Source organism: Protopterus annectens, chromosome 4.part0, assembly GCF_019279795.1.
Source record: "Protopterus annectens isolate FY-2018-M chromosome 4.part0, PAN1.0, whole genome shotgun sequence".
Classification (NCBI taxonomy): Eukaryota; Metazoa; Chordata; order Ceratodontiformes; family Protopteridae; genus Protopterus; species Protopterus annectens.
In genome coordinates this window covers 1,482,621,443-1,482,640,032 of record NC_056733.1, presented here as the reverse complement: position 1 = coordinate 1,482,640,032, position 18,590 = coordinate 1,482,621,443, and the positions used below count along the sequence as shown (strand labels likewise).

Genomic DNA, 18,590 nt, shown 5'->3' with positions numbered 1-18,590 from the left:
GCTTTTCCAATTCACTTCTAAATTCCTTTATGGAACTAGTTGTCACCCTTCACATACATTATTAGCTTTACCTTATGGAGAAATTATTAGATTATCAAGGCTATGTAATAATGAAATAGATCTAGAAAAAAATATTTATGATTCTAATAAATCTTGAAAGCTCATAATCTTGAAATTCAAAATACAGAAGCCAAAATCTTGACAGTTCAAAATACTAAATTTCATAATATTGAAAAAGCTACAGGATACTAACACTTACTATACTTCAACAGAAGCAATAGAGAAACAAATAAAAGACAAATCATATTAGTTTACTCCAACTATCAGCAGGGCGGGAAGCCCCCCTGCACCCACCATGTTGGGGGCTGTGCCTTCCACACCCCCTGTTACTTAAATATATCAACTCCGAGATCACACTTTACTACACTAAGATGAGTTATGTTGTATAGCAAATTAAAAGGGAACATGACTAAGGTTACAACAGGCAGTCATGAAGCACGTAATGGTATGTTTGACATTTTCTTCAGTGGAGTACGATCTTGGAGTTTATATATTCAAGTAGCAGTGGTTGTGGGGGGGTGCACCCCTCACATGGGGGTGCAGGGGGGCTTGCCCCCCCTTCCTATAGTTGCAGAAGAGTAATATGTTTTGTTATGCCATTGTGTTGGAATATTGTAAGTGTTGGTGTACTCTGTTTTTTCAATATTATGAAATTTAGTATTTTGAGTTTTCAGTATTTTGAACTTTCAGGATTTTTGCTTCAGTATTTTGAATTTCAAGATTGAGCTTTCAAGATTTAGAAGCAGACCCAGTACGAGACCCTATTTACAGTGAGTTGCACATATACAAGTTCCAGTGGGTCATGCACTTTAGTCTGGACGTGAAGTTAGTTTTAATATGGACTGAGACTTCTCCACCTTTAGTTCCCTCCAGTGCAGTAGCTAGTCAAAAGGTGTGAAAGGCATTATAACCTTGCATTGCTGGGGGTAGTCTCTGCAACTTTAAGCCATGTCTCCATTACTACACAGATGTTTACACTCTCAAGGGAGAGAAAGGCTTGCAGGGAGTGGGGTTTCTTGCTAAGACTTCTGGAACTGAGCAGTACCACCTTCAGATATTTTTTCGTAGGTTCAGTTAAGTATGGGGGTTTATCAGTTTGGCATTGCCTAAAAAAGGCACAATGGGGTGGAAAAGGTCTTTGCCATTATCCAAAAGCCCAGAGAGGGTATAAGTGCAGACCATTACTGGCAAAGCAGCATGGTCTGTCAGCTATGTCCTCCCAGGTCATCAAATATTGTACCCCCTTGGATTGACTCAAAGAAGCTAAGCCATTTGTTAAAATCAACCATTTTCTGTTGGTAACATGGCATCAGCCTTGGAGAAGGTATTATGCTGCTCAGTGCTAGGCTCATACCTGTCTGAGACACATAATCAGCAAGCTCGATCATTTCTTGCTTGATATAGTCAAGGGAGTTATGTCTCCGGTCATTAACGCCCACATAGACTATGACAAAATCATACTGGTAGCTGTGGTTCAGTGACCTGAGTGCCTGTGTGACTTGATGGATCCTAGCCCTGGAAAGGCAGCTAACTGTGACTTTGTCATTACTCAGTCTGGTGAGGGGGCAATGATGTATCTCACTGTAGACGTGAGAGACATTTGGGGTGCCTGGCTTGTGTTCGCCACTCTAATGATCGACTCTCCTATGAGCAACCAGTATACAAATGTTGGCACCCACCCCCCAAGATTGATTTGGCATTGTCCTGAGGATTTCTCCTTTCCTCTGGATAGTGTAACATTAGAGTTAGTATATGTAAGTAGTTGATGTGGAAGCTGGAGGGTGCCCACTCCCCTCCAAAATGCTTTAAAACATTTTATTTTTTTCAGTTTGAATACTACTGTTATTTGAATGATTTCACTCTGTTGTGATCAAAAGCTGTGGTAGTCACCCACAATAGGGCCAAAATCTTTCCATGAAGCTAAGTATTGTACTGATATTTCACCTTATGAATGTGCTGATACTATATGCAGCAAAACTGGAGCTCACAGTAAGGATTGATGCAAGATGTAATATGCTAATTTATCATCCCTTTGCTTACCATAAGAAATGTCTGTAGAATTTCATACAGCTTGTGGCTTTCTTTGCATTAAAGGCCCTTTAGACAGCTGATCCTGGGAACTTCATTGCATGAGCAATTTGGATATTTTTCTATACCATTCCCTAATGTATGAGTTGAATTCTAACAAGTCAGTTCCTTTATACCCTCTGTTAGGGGCACACACTCAACTGTCTTTTCTTTGGTGGTAGCTTCTGGTGTTGGAGTGAAATACCTCACTTCTTTATCAGTTTTGTAAGGTTCCAAATCGGATTATCTTAAACTTGGTCGACTTCTTTGAAGCAGTCACCAAAGCCATGGACGAGGGGAAGATGGTGCACAACGCCTACCTTGACCTAGCCAAAACCTTTGACACTATTCCCCACTCAGGCATAACAGATAAACTCTCCCAGCTAGACATCAACCCATATGTTACCAGATGAGTAGCTAACTGGCTCACTGATAGAACCCACTCAGTCATAATAGGGGAAACCATCTCTAGTAGTAGACCTGTGACAAGCGATGTACCCCAAGGATCAGTCTTGGGGCCTCTACTGTTTGGGATATACTATTATGAGGTGCAAGCCAAAACCAGTGGTCTGTGGCTAACTAAGTTTGCAGATGACTGTAAGCTGGGCCCGGTCTTAAATTCCCCTAGTGATGTGAACATCCTCCAAGAGGGCCTTACCCAAACTAATGACTGGTGCCAGAAGCATGGCCTCAAACTGAATGCCAAGAAATGCATTATTATTATCCCCTTTGGGGAAAATGGCATCCCCACTAATTATCGCATTAATAACAATGTACTAAGCATGCAGTCAGTCGTGAGGGACTTGGACACTCAAGTTGGTAGCAACCTGACTTTTGACCACCACGTTTCCTCCCTTGTATGGAAGGTTTTCTGCATGGCTCACCACATAAATAAAGGTATTTCATTCAGGAACAAGGAGATCAAAATATCCCTGTGCTCCTCCCTTATCAGACTCATTATTGAGTACAGTGCCTCTTTCGTCATGTACCTTGCCAAGCACATGCAGCAGCTGGAGAGACTGCAGAGGTTCCTGACTAGGAAAATCCAGGGTCTCAAACACCTATCCTATACAAAGCTCTGTCCCTCTACTCAGTCTCATACAGACTGCTCAGAGGTGACCTGTCTGGCATACAAGGCCATCTCAGACCCAACCTTGATGGAGTTGCTGCATATCTGTAAGTCAAACTCCACTCATTTATTTTATTTATTTATTTTTATTTTACATTTGTTGACCGGGCTAGTCTAACTGGATATATGTCCATTTTCAGTAGAGGCCCGGGGAGAAAAGCTCCAGGAAATAACATACAGTGTAAGAAAAAGCATTGAGTCATATGCAGCAATAATGAAGACATCAAAAACAGTTTAAACAGCTATAATTATAACAGATAGCTATATTATAAATTCTATGTAAAAATACAGAAGAATAAAAAAAAATATTTTTTTTTTTTTTTTTTTTTAACAAATCTTAGTAGGTCTTAGTTTGATAGTACACTTATATAATTTATATGAGAAAAAAGGCTATTAAGGTGTTTTAAGGAGTTTAGTATTTAGAGAAGGTAGAAGGTCAGAGACAAGAAATTGTTAGTCAGTGTTACAACAGGAGCATAACCAGTGGTTATTTAAGTAGTGTTTTAGATGTTTTTTAAAAAGGAGAGAGGTCTGGGATATAAGATCAGGTGGTAATTGATTCCATACTTTTCCAACAGAGTTGGAGAACAAGGAATCACCTGCTAAGTTTTTAGATTTAGTTATATTCATAAGGATTTTGTTTGAGGATCGTAAATTTTTGAGATTACTATATGGTGTAATAAAGCTAGAGAGTATGGGAGTATTGTTGGGCTGATTAAGGGCCTTGTGAGTTATTGAGAGTTGATGAAATTGTATCAGATTTGGAAGTTCAAGCCAGCCTAGTTTTTTTAGATTAAGACAGTGATGAGTTCTATAAGGGAGCTAGTAGCAAATCTGGCAATGTTATTATAGGATATAGTTAGTTTGTTGAGGTTCTTTTGGAGAGGTTAGTGTAGATGGGAGATGCATAAAGAAGGGTTGAGAGTAAATGAGTTCTAGCTATAGTGGATTTAGCTAATGGTGTTAGATATGGTTTTATTCTATAGAGGGATCCTAATTTTCTGTTGACTATTTTTACTGTGGTATTTATGTGTGGGTCAAAGTTGAGGTTATTGTCAATTGTGACTCCTAAGAGTTTAGTGGTCAGATCAGGGGAAATAAGGGTGCCATTATTAGATGTGAGAGTGAAGTGTAAAGGGGCAGTCCTTTGGGTAGGTGTGAAGATTAAAAGTTTAGTTTTTTTAGCGTTTAGTAAGAGGCAGCGGTTGGAGAACCAGTTTTCTACTGTATTGAAAGCTTTTTGTGTTTGGGATTGTAGTTCGTCTAGAGAGGAGGCTGAGCAGACAATAGTAGAATCATCTGCATATTGAATACATGTGGAGAGTGGAATGGCTAAGTGGAGATCATTGATGTAAATGGAAAACAAGAGAGGGCCTAGTATGGAGCCTTGCGGGACACCTAATGAGATAGGTAGGTGATTAGATAGAGTGTTTTTCCAGAGTAAAGCCTGCTGTCTGTTTTCTAGGTAGGATGTGAACCAGTTCATGGATAGTGGATTTAGTGAGTGGGACTTTAGGATGTGTAGAAGGATATGGTGGTTAACCATGTCAAAAGCTTTTGATAAGTCTACGAAGACTGCAGAGGAGAGGATATTATTATTGCGGTTTTTGTTAATATAGTTTGTAAAGGAAAGCAAGGCAGTAGAGGTGCTGTGAAGAGGTCTAAATCCGTGTTGACAGTTTGCCAGTAGGTTGTGAAGGAGAAGGTGGTTCATAAGCTGTTTGTGGACACATTTTTCCATTATTTTTGCAATAGGGGAGAGCAGTGCTATGGGACGAAAGTTGGACATTTCATTAGAGTTTGCACCTTTGTGTAATGGGATAATGTGAGAAATTTTCCAGATGGATGGGATTATACCTTCATTTAGGGTTCTATTGATCAGTAATGAGATGGGATAAGCTATGGCTTTAGATGCTGTTTGCAGGAATTCTGATGGGAGTTTGTCAGCTGAGGGGGTAGTTGGTTTTAGTTTTCGGAGAAGGGAGCAAATGAATGATGTGGGTACTGGTTCTAACTTGAATACTGGGGGATCCTTGGAGGTGGGAGTTTGTAGATTAGTGATATCGGGGGATAGGTGGCTGGCAAGAGTTTGGATAGTATTGGTAAAGAAAGAGTTAAAGGCATTTGCTATATCAGTTAAATTGTCAGGGTTACTGCCTAAGGGGTTGGGAGTAATAGTTTCTCCTGGATGAGTAAGTTTATTAATAGTAGACCAAAATTTTTGAGGTTCCTTGAGGGAGGACTGTTGTAGGTGAAGGTAGTAATTTTTTTGTCTAGTATGATGGCTTTTTTTGTGATATTTCTTTCTTATCGAAAGGTTAGATGGTCCGTGGAGTTCTTAGTAGTTCGCCATTTGGCCCAGGATTTGTTTCTTTGTATGATTAGTTGCCTAGTTTTGTTTGAGAGCCAAGGAGCAGGTTTAGCATTCATTCTAATATGGCGTATAGGAGCATGGTGGTCCAGGATTGTTAGGAATGTAGAGTTAAAGTATTCAACTGCTTTGTTAATTGGGAGGGATTTTAGAGGTGACCAATTACATTGTTTATGGTCTGTTTGGAATTGTTCAGGGTTAAAATGCTTTTTGCTGCGAACTGTTCTAATAGTGATAGGGAAGGTTGGGTTAGTTTTATGTCTGATTATATATGTTAGCAGATGGTCACTAAGGTCATCTGGGAGGGTTCCTGGGGTATATGTTTGGTGAGAGCTATTAGTTAGTATCCAATCTAAGGTGCTTTCTTTTTTATTTAGTTTGTTGATTCTGGTGGGTGAATTAATAGCTTGTGAGAAACCATAAAGGGTAATGTGGTTGGAAGGGTTTGTATTGATACATGAATTCCATAACGTCTCCTAGGACTATGGTTTCTTGTGGGAGTTGAGAAGACAGTCCATTGAGTATTTTTTCAAGTATACCAATGTTGTTACCTGGGGGGGAGATAGATGCATATAATATTTATAGTTTTATGTCTGTTGAGCTGGAGTTTTGAGATAAGTATTTCACTGCTGAAGTCTAGAGGTAGGTTAAGATTAATGGTACTAAGTTGTATGTGTGCTTTGTAGAGAATTGCTATACCTCCACCTTTTTTCAATGTGCGGTCAACACGAAAAATACTGTAGCCTGGAGGTGTGATTTCACTATCTTTTATTGTGGGTTTTAGCCATGTTTTTGATAAGCAGAGGATATCAAATTGGTGGACATCAAGGAGGGCATGAACATGTGGTATTTTATTGCAAATGCTACGTATGTTAAGATGAGCAATGGGGAGAGAATTGGGTGGGTTGATAAGAGGTCCAATGTTATATTTGGTTTGGGAGTTATTTATGGTGGTAGGGATAGATGTTGGGCCGGGGTTAGGATGAATGTCCCCATCTTTTAATGTGTGGAAAAATATAAAGTATTTTGGTCTGAGAGGTTTACAGTAAAAGTGAATTGTTAGTTTAGTTTTTAGTTTGTTATATTTAATGTGAACTATTCTATGAAATTTAGCACTTAGGTAGGTAGGTTGAGAAGTACTAGTTAGAAAGGTAGGTTGGTTTGGTATTATAGGTGTTAAAGTGTGTTTGGATGGAATATGGAGGGTGTAGGTAAGAGGTTTTTCATAGGAAGACAGGAGATAAGTAGTAGATAGAGTTGTTAGGAGTGTGATAAGTAACGGTATTTGTAGTAGGTAGGGCACGATTAGGTGGGATGCGAACTAGTGTTAGAGGTAAGTGTTTAAGGTTGGAGGGAGGTATAGAGGGGTATGTTAGGAGGAGTTCTTGTGGGAGGGACTAATTAGACAGGTAGGGGATAGGTGAAGTATTGGTAGAAGAGTGATAGTGTGAATGGGTGTGAAAGTGAAGGGAGGTATATGATTGGTGTAATATATGGTGTGGGTGTGTCTATTGGATAAATGTAGGATCACTGGGGGTGGGTGGGAATTGGGGGTAGGGGAGCGGAGTGAGCCCGCAGGGCGAACGGAGCAGGTTCAGACAAAAGGGTAGAGTTTCAAGGAGAACAATCTGTTAAGTGGGTGAGTTCAACAGGTAAGTCACAAATGAGAAAGGGTGGGAGAAGGATTGTGAGACTAGCTGGAGGTAAGAAAGGGTAGCAATAGAGCAAAAGTGTAGGAGACAGTATGAGAGTGAGAAAGAGTGAGTTAAGGAGAAGCAATGACTAAGAGAGTGGAAAATAGAGGTATGGTACAGCAGATGAGTGTAGGAATAGAATTGCAGATAGTTAGAGGAGAGGCGCCAGTTAGTGTGTAGTCACTAAACAGCTTTGAAGATACACGTGCAGGGAGTCTGGCAATGGCGATATGGGGTATATTATTACCTGAGAAGGGATAGAGAGGTTGGTTTTGGGGCAATATTTAAGAGATTAGATAATTACTGGTTTGATAGACTAGCTGCTGGCAGTCCTGCTAGGAAAACTTGTCTAGCCTAGCAGTGACATTAAACATTAGGATAAGCTCAAAGTTCTACCCACCTACTGCAACCCACACGCAAGGCCTTAACCTGGTCTGTGACATTAATAGAACTTGTTGGCGGGATAGAGTTGTGTCCCAAAGACTCCTCATCTGTGGAATAGACTCCCTTTCCATGTCAAGCAGAGTACCTGTCAAGCCCTGTTTAAGAGGAACCTGGACAATTGGATGGGAAACAGCAAATACACCCTTGGAATCCCACCTATGTCCCTGCTAGACAGGGGAAACAGGTGCTAACTTTGAGGGAACATGGGCGAAATTCTTGGCTACGTTTATAAGGGCTTCCGGGCCAATAGCCTAGTATCATCCTATGAACCTATGTTGTGATTTACTTAAAATGAATCATGCTTTTTAAGTGGTATGACTTCAAATGTGTTTTTGGATAAGTTAGACCTCTCCAATTTTCTTGAGGAAACTTGTGCTTTCCAGGGTCTTTGTGATTTTATCAGAATATGTGTCCACCTTTTATCTGGGGACTTTTGTACTCTTAGTTTGATAAGAAGCTGAAGTAGTTGAAAGGTACAACTGATTATAAGTAGGAGGTGCTGAACGTTCAGGAGGACAGGATCGTACTGATGAAATATTGTAGCTGTCATTCACACTTCATAATAAGAAGATACCTTGTTCACAGTTTTAGCTTTTTCAAGAAACTGACAAGTTAATCTTTTAATGAGTTTGAAAAAAACATTTCTGACTAACCTACGTACTTTCAAAGGGATTACTGACCATCTTTAAGAGAATCAGTATCCAGGAACTTCATCAGCCTCCGTTATAGAATCTTTTCTGTAATCTTTCCAGGGATGGACATGAGATTAACACTAGGCACATTAAAAAAAAAAGTCATGGCTGCCCTGCATCTAGGTCCATCTTTTTTTTTACATTTCTAGTCCTCCAGCGGTAGTTCCTTGATGTGAAAGGAGAAAGCAGAGTTCTGCCAGTGGTTCAGCAACCATCACCACCAAAGTGCATTGTTTGGCAGGCATTTTTCTCAGCCCTTTATTTTATCTCTGTTAGAGTCCTTTGAGTTTCTTCTCCACTTCCTAATAGCCATCTGATCTCTCCCTTTTTATTTTTCTCATCCTGCCATTATCCCACCACACATTAGTAAATGCATAAATGACCGGGAAGACTTCATCCAGTATTACTTCCTTTGTAATAGCCTTTTTGACTCCTTGTCCCATAAGTTATTGTCCTGCTGTTTTCTTTTGCATTCTCCAGTCTATCTGACATTTTTCTTTTTCCGTTTTCATCTTTGTTTCCTGTACAATTGTTTTGGCTTGCCTAATGAGCTTTGCTATCTTTTTATTTTTGTTTCTTGTATCCTTATAGGCCTGCTTTGATCTTCTTCTATTTATTATACTCTTCATTAATTGCATTTCACAATGCTACCATCTCAGGCTCACATACTGCTATGTAGTTCTTACATGTGCCTTTCTTTAGCTAGGCTGATTGCCTCTTTTGATATTTCCTTTTCCACATGTATGATGATTTTTTTTCTCCACTGTTTCTTTCCTGTCATCCTTTCATATTTTTCTTGGTAATAGTACCTAACCAACTGAAGTCAATGCTTTCATAGTCGTAGACCTTTTTTCTTTCTCGTGCCACTTCTAACAGTGCAGTAGGATTTGTGAAATCATAGTGTGGCATGATTACTATTCCTCAGTGCCTATTGCGGGATTTCTCTGTTACCCTTTCTGAGCAATGAGTATTAGGTCAAATTTATTCACATTTTAATTGATGTCCTCTCTGTTCAAACTTTCCACTAACACTTCTACCAGTTCCCATGCTCCCCCTTACTGTAGAAGTAAACATCTCCCAAATCTTCTTCATGGAGGATTTTATAGCTATATTCATCACAAGAATGTTCCACTAGCAATGTGTGTTCACAGAAGGCAAACTCTGGTCAATTTTATGATCAGAAATGTGTTTCTGTCACACATGGCAAATGTGCAGAAATGTTTCACTGGCAGACACTGTAAGATGAAATTTGCTTTTAGTGCTTGAACAGTAGTTTTACAAAAGCTGTTTCTGTGAATAAAACTTTTGGGGGGACCTGACTGAGAGATCTGTTTGCCACAAACGAGAGTACATGTACTAAAATTCTCTCTTCCATGACACCTTCCCAAGCTTGAAAGGCAAACACCTTGTCTTTCCATGGAAGCCCTGTTTATTTTCTACTTTTCCCTCATCATCCCTGATTTAGAAAGTACTGCTCCAAACACCAACAGATAAGACATACTTAATGTGCTACCTAAGTGGCTCTGACAGCTGTTTTTTAAGTTGCTTCTGTTTAACCTGCTGTATAGCTCTGTGACTTCTCTTCTGAAAAGCATTACTGTCTTAATAGTAAAGTTCAGTCTGCCATGTAACTCACTCAGATGTCGTGGTTTTTGTTGTTAATTCCTGAAGACGTTCTTTACATTTTACAGGAAGAGGTAGAAGGCTTTCATCTTCAAATTCGTACCTATCAAGTGGAGAAGGTTCCTTCTTTAGGCTCTGAGACAGTTTTATTTCAAAATCTTGCTCAGTACCCAAGTGTTAGACCTGTTTGTATGGGGAAAGCTTGTATTTGAAGAGTCACTTTGTATATGAAGTTTAATAAAGTTTAACTGCTCGGGTTTTACCACTGGTGTGGTCCATTTATTATTTTTACAAGCTTGTATTTACCTTCAGTGAAGGTACATTTTACCTGCTTTTTTCCAGAGATGTCTGCAGCTTTACCATCCCTTTCTCAAAGGTGTGCTGCACCTTGGGCCTCCCACCATGTCCTTTCACCAGTCTTGGAATTGAATCTGATATTGGAGAAACTTACCTTGACACCCGACACCCTTGAACCATTTCATACAAATTGACAGCTTTCCAGGACAAATTTAAATTTGTCTGATTGTTTGCCCTGTCCTTTTAGTTGCAAAGGATGAGAATAAAGTGTCAGCTACACATGCTGGATGTGTGTAGTGTGGATGTGTGCTGGATGTGCGTGTGTGTGTGTGTGTGTGTGTGTGTGTGTGTGTGTGTGTGTGTGTGTGTGTGTGCGTGTGTGCGTGTGTGTGCGTGTGTGTGCGTGTGTGTGTCGCGTGTGTGTGTTTATATATATATATATATATATATATATATATATATATATATATATATATCCCTTTCCAGGGCTAGGATCCATCAAGTCACACAGGCACTCAGGTCACTGAACCACAGCTACCAGTATGATTTTGTCATAGTCTATGTGGGCGTTAATGACCGGAGACATAACTCCCTTGACTATATCAAGCAAGAAATGATCGAGCTTGCTGATTATGTGTCTCAGACAGGTATGAGCCTAGCACTGAGCAGCATAATACCTTCTCCAAGGCTGATGCCATGTTACACACATACAAGTTTATGAGGAATCCTAGGGGTCAGATTTTTTCCAACTCCAAGATAATCAGGCTGTATTAAACAAAACTCAAGGATGGGCTTCAGTGTTGATCTTGCAAGGGGCGTGGGAGGTGGCAAAGTCCAGCTCTCCTGCTTTGTGTTTGACAAGATGGCTTTCATTGAATCCGGCTCAACAGTCTGGAATTCTGTGAAACACTGCATGATGATGCACACTGCACTCGTGTGTGTGTGTGTGTGTGTGTGTGTGTGTGTGTGTGTGTGTGTGTGTGTGTGTGTGTGTGTAACATTTAGGAATAATTCATGACTGGTTATGGATAATCCTGGGTTTACCCACAGGTGGTATGTTTTCATCATGACTATAAAGCCAGAGTGATCAAACATACAAGACGGGTATGAGTAAATCAGGATTACGCCTACACAGGAGTGCATTATTACTGTTAAGTAATGTCATTATTTTATTAAAAAGAAATCTGTTTACCGGTATTGTACCTAGGAACAACTTCTGGTCGCTGGGTTCACATTACTGGGTCTCGGGCAAATTTCTCCTAACCATATGTGGCCACAGCTGGACAGCAGGAAACACATTCAGTTAAGATGCAAAAATATCAACATTGTGCCCATTCTGTATCACAGCTTAAACTGAAGAGAGGAGGTTAACTGACAGGGGAGATGTACAGGTCAGGAAGCTGTGATTTTGGCCAGCAGTTAGGAGAGTGTCCTTTTGCTGTCAGTGGAGTTTGGAGCCAAAAAAAAACATTAAAGCGATTTATCACATCTAAGGTAGTGTAGTGATTTTATCATTTCCAGGTGGTCTGTGGAGATGACGATTGCCATTTTTTTCTTATGTGATTTGTTTGTGACACAAGGTTTTTTTTGCTAAATCAGAAATCTTAGTCAAATATATTTTGCTGGTTCTGTTCTTCTTGCAATACCTGAAGTATCAGATGGGAATTTTTTGTTGCCATTTGTTGGGTTTGAACTATTGGGAAGAAGCAGTAATTGACATTATAAACAGTGTGTTTTGTCATGCATGCTGGTAGAGATGGGCTTTGTTCATTCTTTTTTCTGAAAAGCTTGAGGCACCTCATGTGCTTTGCAGGAATGCTGTCTACTCTTTCTTGTCTGTGTTTGACTCCTGTAGGAATAACTGCCACCCTGTCACAGATAGAGACACTGGGGACATTGCTGCGAATGATTCAGAGACCCAGCAATTTGTAAACTTGTTTTGTTTGTCATTGTGGACGGGTTTGGTATAATAGTTAATATTTTCACCGTAAAACCACAAGGTGTACAAGGTTTGATTCTAACCTCTGGTTATTGACCAGGCTTAAAATGGCCCTTCAGGGCAGCTATCCAATTATTCATCAATGCACCTACGAAGACAGCTAGGTCAAAAAGTATCACTGTTTTCACTAGATTTGCTTACTTTTTATGTGCTAAGTGGGTAGAATTAGTGCACAGTGTATCTCTTCCCCCTGGACCATGTTGAAAATGCTTAGTAGATAAAAATAACTCCTGGCACTTAACTTTTAAACAGTCACAGATAAATCACAAAGAGGCTGAATTTATAGCAGTGAGCAATGCTTATAGTAAGGTTATGAAATACTTGGCCAGCCTTTTTCTTGGGAAGGACAATCATTTATCCTCAGACCGAGTGGATCTGTGTTTGCTTTAATTTATTCTGCCCTGAATTGTTTATGCATAGATAGAAGTTATTTTTTCCCCTTCCTGTTTTGCAAGTTAGCTGCTACTGCTGTGGTGACAAGGAAGTTTGTGGATTTCTCACGTGACCAGCATTAAAGCTTTGGGTTATGATGTACTAGTAAGTGGGTGTGCAGTACCCAGCTGCAGTAAATATTGGCAATGTACAGAGTACAGAAGCATTTATTATTAAAGCTGAAGGCAGCAGTCTTGACAGATGGTATGCTAATTACATTATTTGTTATATCTTCCAGTTTTCCCTCTTGCAACATTGTCAAGAAGAAGTGTAGTTATACTGCTGCCAACCTTAGTAGAACCAAATAGTCTAATGTTGACTTATGCAAGTTTTAAGGGACATAGCCATTTAGTAGGTGTTAATGCGTATCTTGATTTCATCTTGTAAGAAGTAAAATCCTCAGATTGATAACCTGGGCATGGTACTCCATCAGTGATATAGTTACCTGCATTTTAGACTATAGATAGTAATCGTCTTAAAAGGTAATCTAGTAGTCTTTGTGAACATTTTGTAGAAGTCAAGGTTTCAATGTGCATTTAACTGCTGGATGATCGATATGTTTTGGGCTTTGAAAAGGACTGTAAAGACTTGAGCAGAAATGTAAGGTGCTTCTGTTTTTGCACATTTTGACTCTCACAGTAAAGTTTTTATACTCCTGTTTCCCTTCTCGCCACAACTATTTTTTTCTGATCTGACATCTGGTGCTTGATACCCTTGAAAACAGAGTGCTGCATTTGGTACTAGCAGAAAGGTTGGGCAGTCGAGTCATCTATGTTAGAGAGAGAAAACCGATGTCTACCTAAAAGTTGGAGATTGTCCATAGCTGGTTTTAGGTTGCTGGGGGCCTCCAACCACTGCAAGTCAATATTTTGATATTTTGTTACACATTTATCAAACCAAAAAAATGTAGTATAGCATTCTTGTGTCCATAGTAAACTAGGTGGATAATAAATCATAGCATGAAGAATCCTAAGGACTGCTACCACTTCTCCCTCAAATATCAACAGTATCTGTGGTTATAGTAATAGTGTTTTACCATGTAGCAGGCTTCATAATTTCATTGAATATTTTACCTCCGATATAGTGCCCTTGACTTAAATCCTGCTGATGGGCTTTATCTCCCTTAAAACTAACATCATAGCCAGCTTTAGGCACTCGCAGTATTAGTGGCTGCAGGGGGGCCGTAATCACCTTCAACTCTGTGGGACCCCTGCACTAACTACTGCTGGTTGGAGAAAAGTAAGAAGAAAGATAATTCTCCAATTCCTGATTCAATTAACATGAACAAGGTAAGTACTAGAAATTGGCAGCCCAGAGTGACCGATCTCAGTGCTTTCCTGGTATTTTAAGAAGAGCAGATGCTCCCAGTCTTCAGGGACGGTTTTCTGTTTCAAGGGACATTTATAAATACTCTCATGACACCAGGTACTCTAGCTTTTAATTTATCTTCTCAAGATTTCTTGGCAAAGCCATAAATGGTGGCAGAATAGAGGCTCAAAATCAGTAAAATGTTTTCAGTATTGCTCTAATGTAGTTAAAAGTTAATAAATAACACATTTTGCATCAACATGCAGTTTTTTGACAATAAGAAGTATGAAACTCTAACATCTGTCGTCATTGACTATCTGTAATCCTGAATGATTTGCCAGCAAATCAAAAATTGCAAGAGGAGCAGGACAAAAATATAGGGCAAAATCAGGGACAGTCACAGGTATGCATTACTCCTGACAACTGCTAAACAACAGTCATTGATCTGATATGGCAGCACTAGTGTCACACAGTGTATTGCTGTTTGCAGAAATAAATGTGAAAGTAGTATGCTATGGCTTATACTTGCATGTGTGTGTGTGTGGGGGGGGGTTGTAGCGGAAGAGTAATACGTTGGCTACTTTCAAAATATCATCAGCACTGCAATTATGCTTTTGTGTTGGGGGTAGGTATCTAAGTGTGACAAGTTGGCCATGATTTTTTTCGCTTAGCCACATGTGTGTAATGTTTGTTTGTTAACATATCATTGGTGGTTTGGCAGGAAGAGGATGTGGTGAAAGCAAGTATTCATTGCCACACTGATGTAAAGAGTAGCATTGCTATTTCACAGTGCTTTGCTCTGGTTGAGTTCTGCTGCACTTCTCTGCATGCCCTCCCTGTCTGTGTGTATGTCTAGTGATGTGCTCAGGTTTCCTCCAGTACCTCAAAGACATGAAGTAGGTAAATTGGCATTCCTCCAGTTTCCCTGAAGATGAGCATGGTGTGTGTGTGTGTGTGTGTGTGTGTGTGTGTGTGTGTGTGTGTGTGTGTGTGTGTGTGTGTAAAAGTACCACTGATTTTTTTTTTTTATCTGTGCACACACAATAATGCTGGTTGCATACATAAGTCTTCTGGGTAGCAGTAGAAAGTGAAGTTAACATGCAATTATATTTTAAAAATAAGTCATAAAATACATCAGAGAACATTCAGACTTTTTGCATTTCTAGGGGTCTGGTGACTACCACACCCCAGATTATATAAATGGATTTTGACATGGATATAGTTGTGGACCCCCCCCTTCATTTCTACCTATTCTTAAACCATCTCTGCTCAGAAGTGTGTAGAAAAGGTTCTTTCAGCTTGTGTTGTGGGCTGGGGATGGTGTGGTTATTACTTTACTACATTTGTAATTTGCCTCACAAATCAAACCTCAGAAATGTGGACAAGAGGTTATTACAGCTTGTATTATGGCTGGGTACAGTGTGGTCTTATTTTTCTCGCAGACCTCAGAGCTGTGCAAACAAGGTTATTATGGCTTGTGTAGGGCCAGTGTACTGTCTACAAGCAACAAGTTGGAGTACATTACTGTGATCATTATTTATTTATTTTTGTTTACTTTCCTCACAATCACACATCAAGCACACATACAGGTGGATGCTTTGGGTGTGTAGGAGGTAGGGGTAAATGTTTAGGAGGCATGCTATGTATATGTATGACAGCAGAGACAGTCACTGTCTTTTTTTGGGGGGGGGGCAGGAAGTATTCCCAGAGAGATTTATGTATCATCGCAAATTTTTGTCTTGTTAGTTTATTTTGAGCTACTATTTTGTCAACTTTGAACATTATGCCTTGGGCACAACTCATGTCTTCCTTGAAAGAAAAAATAAGACAAATTATTTTTCTACTCATGATTTTTGTTCAGGATACCATTGGATCACAAAATTGGGAAAATGCTCTAAAGCATCTAAAATAAAACCCTTTGGCCTCTGGATGCCTCTGGCTTAATTGACTTACTTGCTACACTGATATTACTATGCTCTGTTGGCCAGATAAAGTGTGTTGAAAGGCTGCAAGGAAAAGTAAAGGTGAACAGTGCGTAACACTGAATTTTTTTTTACTTAATCATAATTTTTCATGAAGACATCACTGGGTGAAAAGGCTATAAAAAGCAGCATTTCATAGTGTATAAAAAGCCATGACTTCCTGAAAAAAAAGCTAACAAGTAAGGTAAAATTTGAGAAAATGAAAGAGAAAAGTAATATGCATGGTGTGGGCAGCCCAGTACGGAAGAAAAATGGGAGGGGAATCACTGGAGGATGTGTGCTGGGTGAAACAGTAGCAATGGGGGCACCATGATGCCCTTAGCCTAGGGTATTATATCATCTAAGACCAACCCTGTATATACAGTTACTGTAATGTGCCATCATTGCAAATAAATGTCAGCCACTGTGAACGTCCCTTTGTAAGATGTGCCATCATAGTGCAGTACATGGGCCTGTCATAATATAAGAGCATTGTAGCTACAGATCATTCTGTGTACACTTTTCCCAAAACTCTGCAGCATGAACTAAAAAGTTTCCCTGGAGAGATATCAGTTACAGGGTGATACTTGTACTGGAAGTGTTGGGGGAAGCCATCACTTGGTGGGGGCCGCAAAACACTAACACCAGCCTTGAGATGGGCAGAGTTGTGTCTTTAGAGCTGCATGCATTTTTCACTCTGTTTGAATAATTTGACCCTCTATTCTTACAAATAAACATTCATTTTACTGACCTTACAAAACCTGCTGCTAGTAATCTGTTTATCTACTTTATGTTCTATAGTCGGGAAATACTAAATGAAGCGCAGTCATGGCAACTACATGAAGAAAATTGGGGGGAAATATGTACATGTGCTTTTTTTTCTGTCACTGCATTCTGTCACATGAGCTCTTATGAAAAAGTAAATTTAAGGCAATGTCTCACTGTTCTGAAAGGCTTAATTAGGCTTAAAAAATGCACCTGTTAATAGTAAATGTATTTTATTTTTTCAGCTGAAAATAATCAATGAACTAGATAGCAGGCAGGAAGTTTTTTTTCCCCATTGCTCATAAAAATAATTTACTAATGGGAAAATAATAATGAACCTATTTGACCTTCAGATGCCACTGGTTTGAAGGATAATTGTGTGTCATTATGTATCAATTCCTGCACTCTTACTGAACATGATGGTTGTTTCTTCCTGTTGTGGCTTATAGAGAATTGGGAAACTGCATTTTACACAAGCCTACTATTCTAGGATGATAGAAATTAGTTTTGAAATGAGATGCAAATATGAAGAAGTCCGTAAATACTTAGGCCTTAGTTTTGAAACCAGGCATAACAGTGCAGTGAGCTTAAGTGTCTAGTGACTTAATAGTTCCTTAACATTCCAAGTCATGTACTCCACAGAGCATTAAGAATGGGTTAAGTGCATCAGTCATAGTGCTTACTGTTCTTAAATTCCTGTTGTGTGTACAAGTTATAAGGGACTGTAGCTGTTGACCAGCCGTGCCTCTTATTATACTCTACTTTGATCCCCTGTTAAAACAGGTATGTTTCTAACAGTTGTGGTTAGCAGCACAATGCACCATCAGTCAGTCAGCACTGCTGTAGCAGTTGCATGCTGAATGACGATGCCTGGCTTATGTCGTTAATAAGATGGTACTACTATAATAATGAAAGTGTGTTTTACAGATACCATACAGTAAAAGTGAGGATCACCTCATTATCAGTAGTAATCTTCTGTTTAAATGAAGCAGGTTTTGGTGGGCATAGATACTATGGTCACCTGCTTAGTAAGCACATACATATCCCATTGTACTTTCTGTTTTTCAGTCAAGTTTCTTTGGCCAGATAGAAAAGTCAATTTTATTTTCTTTATTTTATTCTGTGGGGCAAGTGGAAGTGTGGCTACACTCCCTGGAGGGCATTTATTTAAAATGTTGTCACAAACAGTTCTGTATTCTCTGGCTGTGTGATACAAATAACCCAAGTTTGACTAGGTGCTCTGGTGCTGAAAAAGTGGGTATGGGAGGGCGAATGTGAGTTACTGATGCCAACTTGCCTATACTGAGAGAAGATATTGGTGTTTCCAGTCATAGTAACCTTGTGTGGCTGTCCAACAAAAAAGAGACTAATAATAACAAAAACTGGAGAGCCGTCGAGCGGAATGCACTCACTAGAAAATCACTTCACCAAAAACGAACAGTGACACTTGGAACCATGCATAAATGCTTTTATTCCACAAAATCCACATGCGTTTTCGTCCCTTCATCCAGGACTTCATCAGATAAAATAACATAAAAACATGTGTTTCCAGTCAGCCAATAGCCACCAAACAGGAGGTGCAAGCAAACGAATAGGGCTATAGATTATGGACTTGAATTTGGTGCAGTCAAGCTGGTGATAGTAGCCCTCTGCAGCATGTATTTGGAAGAAAGCATACATTGGGGAGGGGGGCATAGCTGTGCCTTCCCCAGTGCTATATCATCTCATGTCAGCCATCATTGGATGGG

The 18,590-nt window shown here is 39.6% G+C and overlaps 1 protein-coding gene across 2 annotated transcripts in view; it reads left to right on the top strand.

The window, feature by feature from the left end:
* The window catches only part of GRK6 (G protein-coupled receptor kinase 6), a 1,979,509-nt gene that overhangs the window by 909,404 nt on the left and 1,051,515 nt on the right, over positions 1–18,590 (top strand). The window lies entirely within an intron of this gene.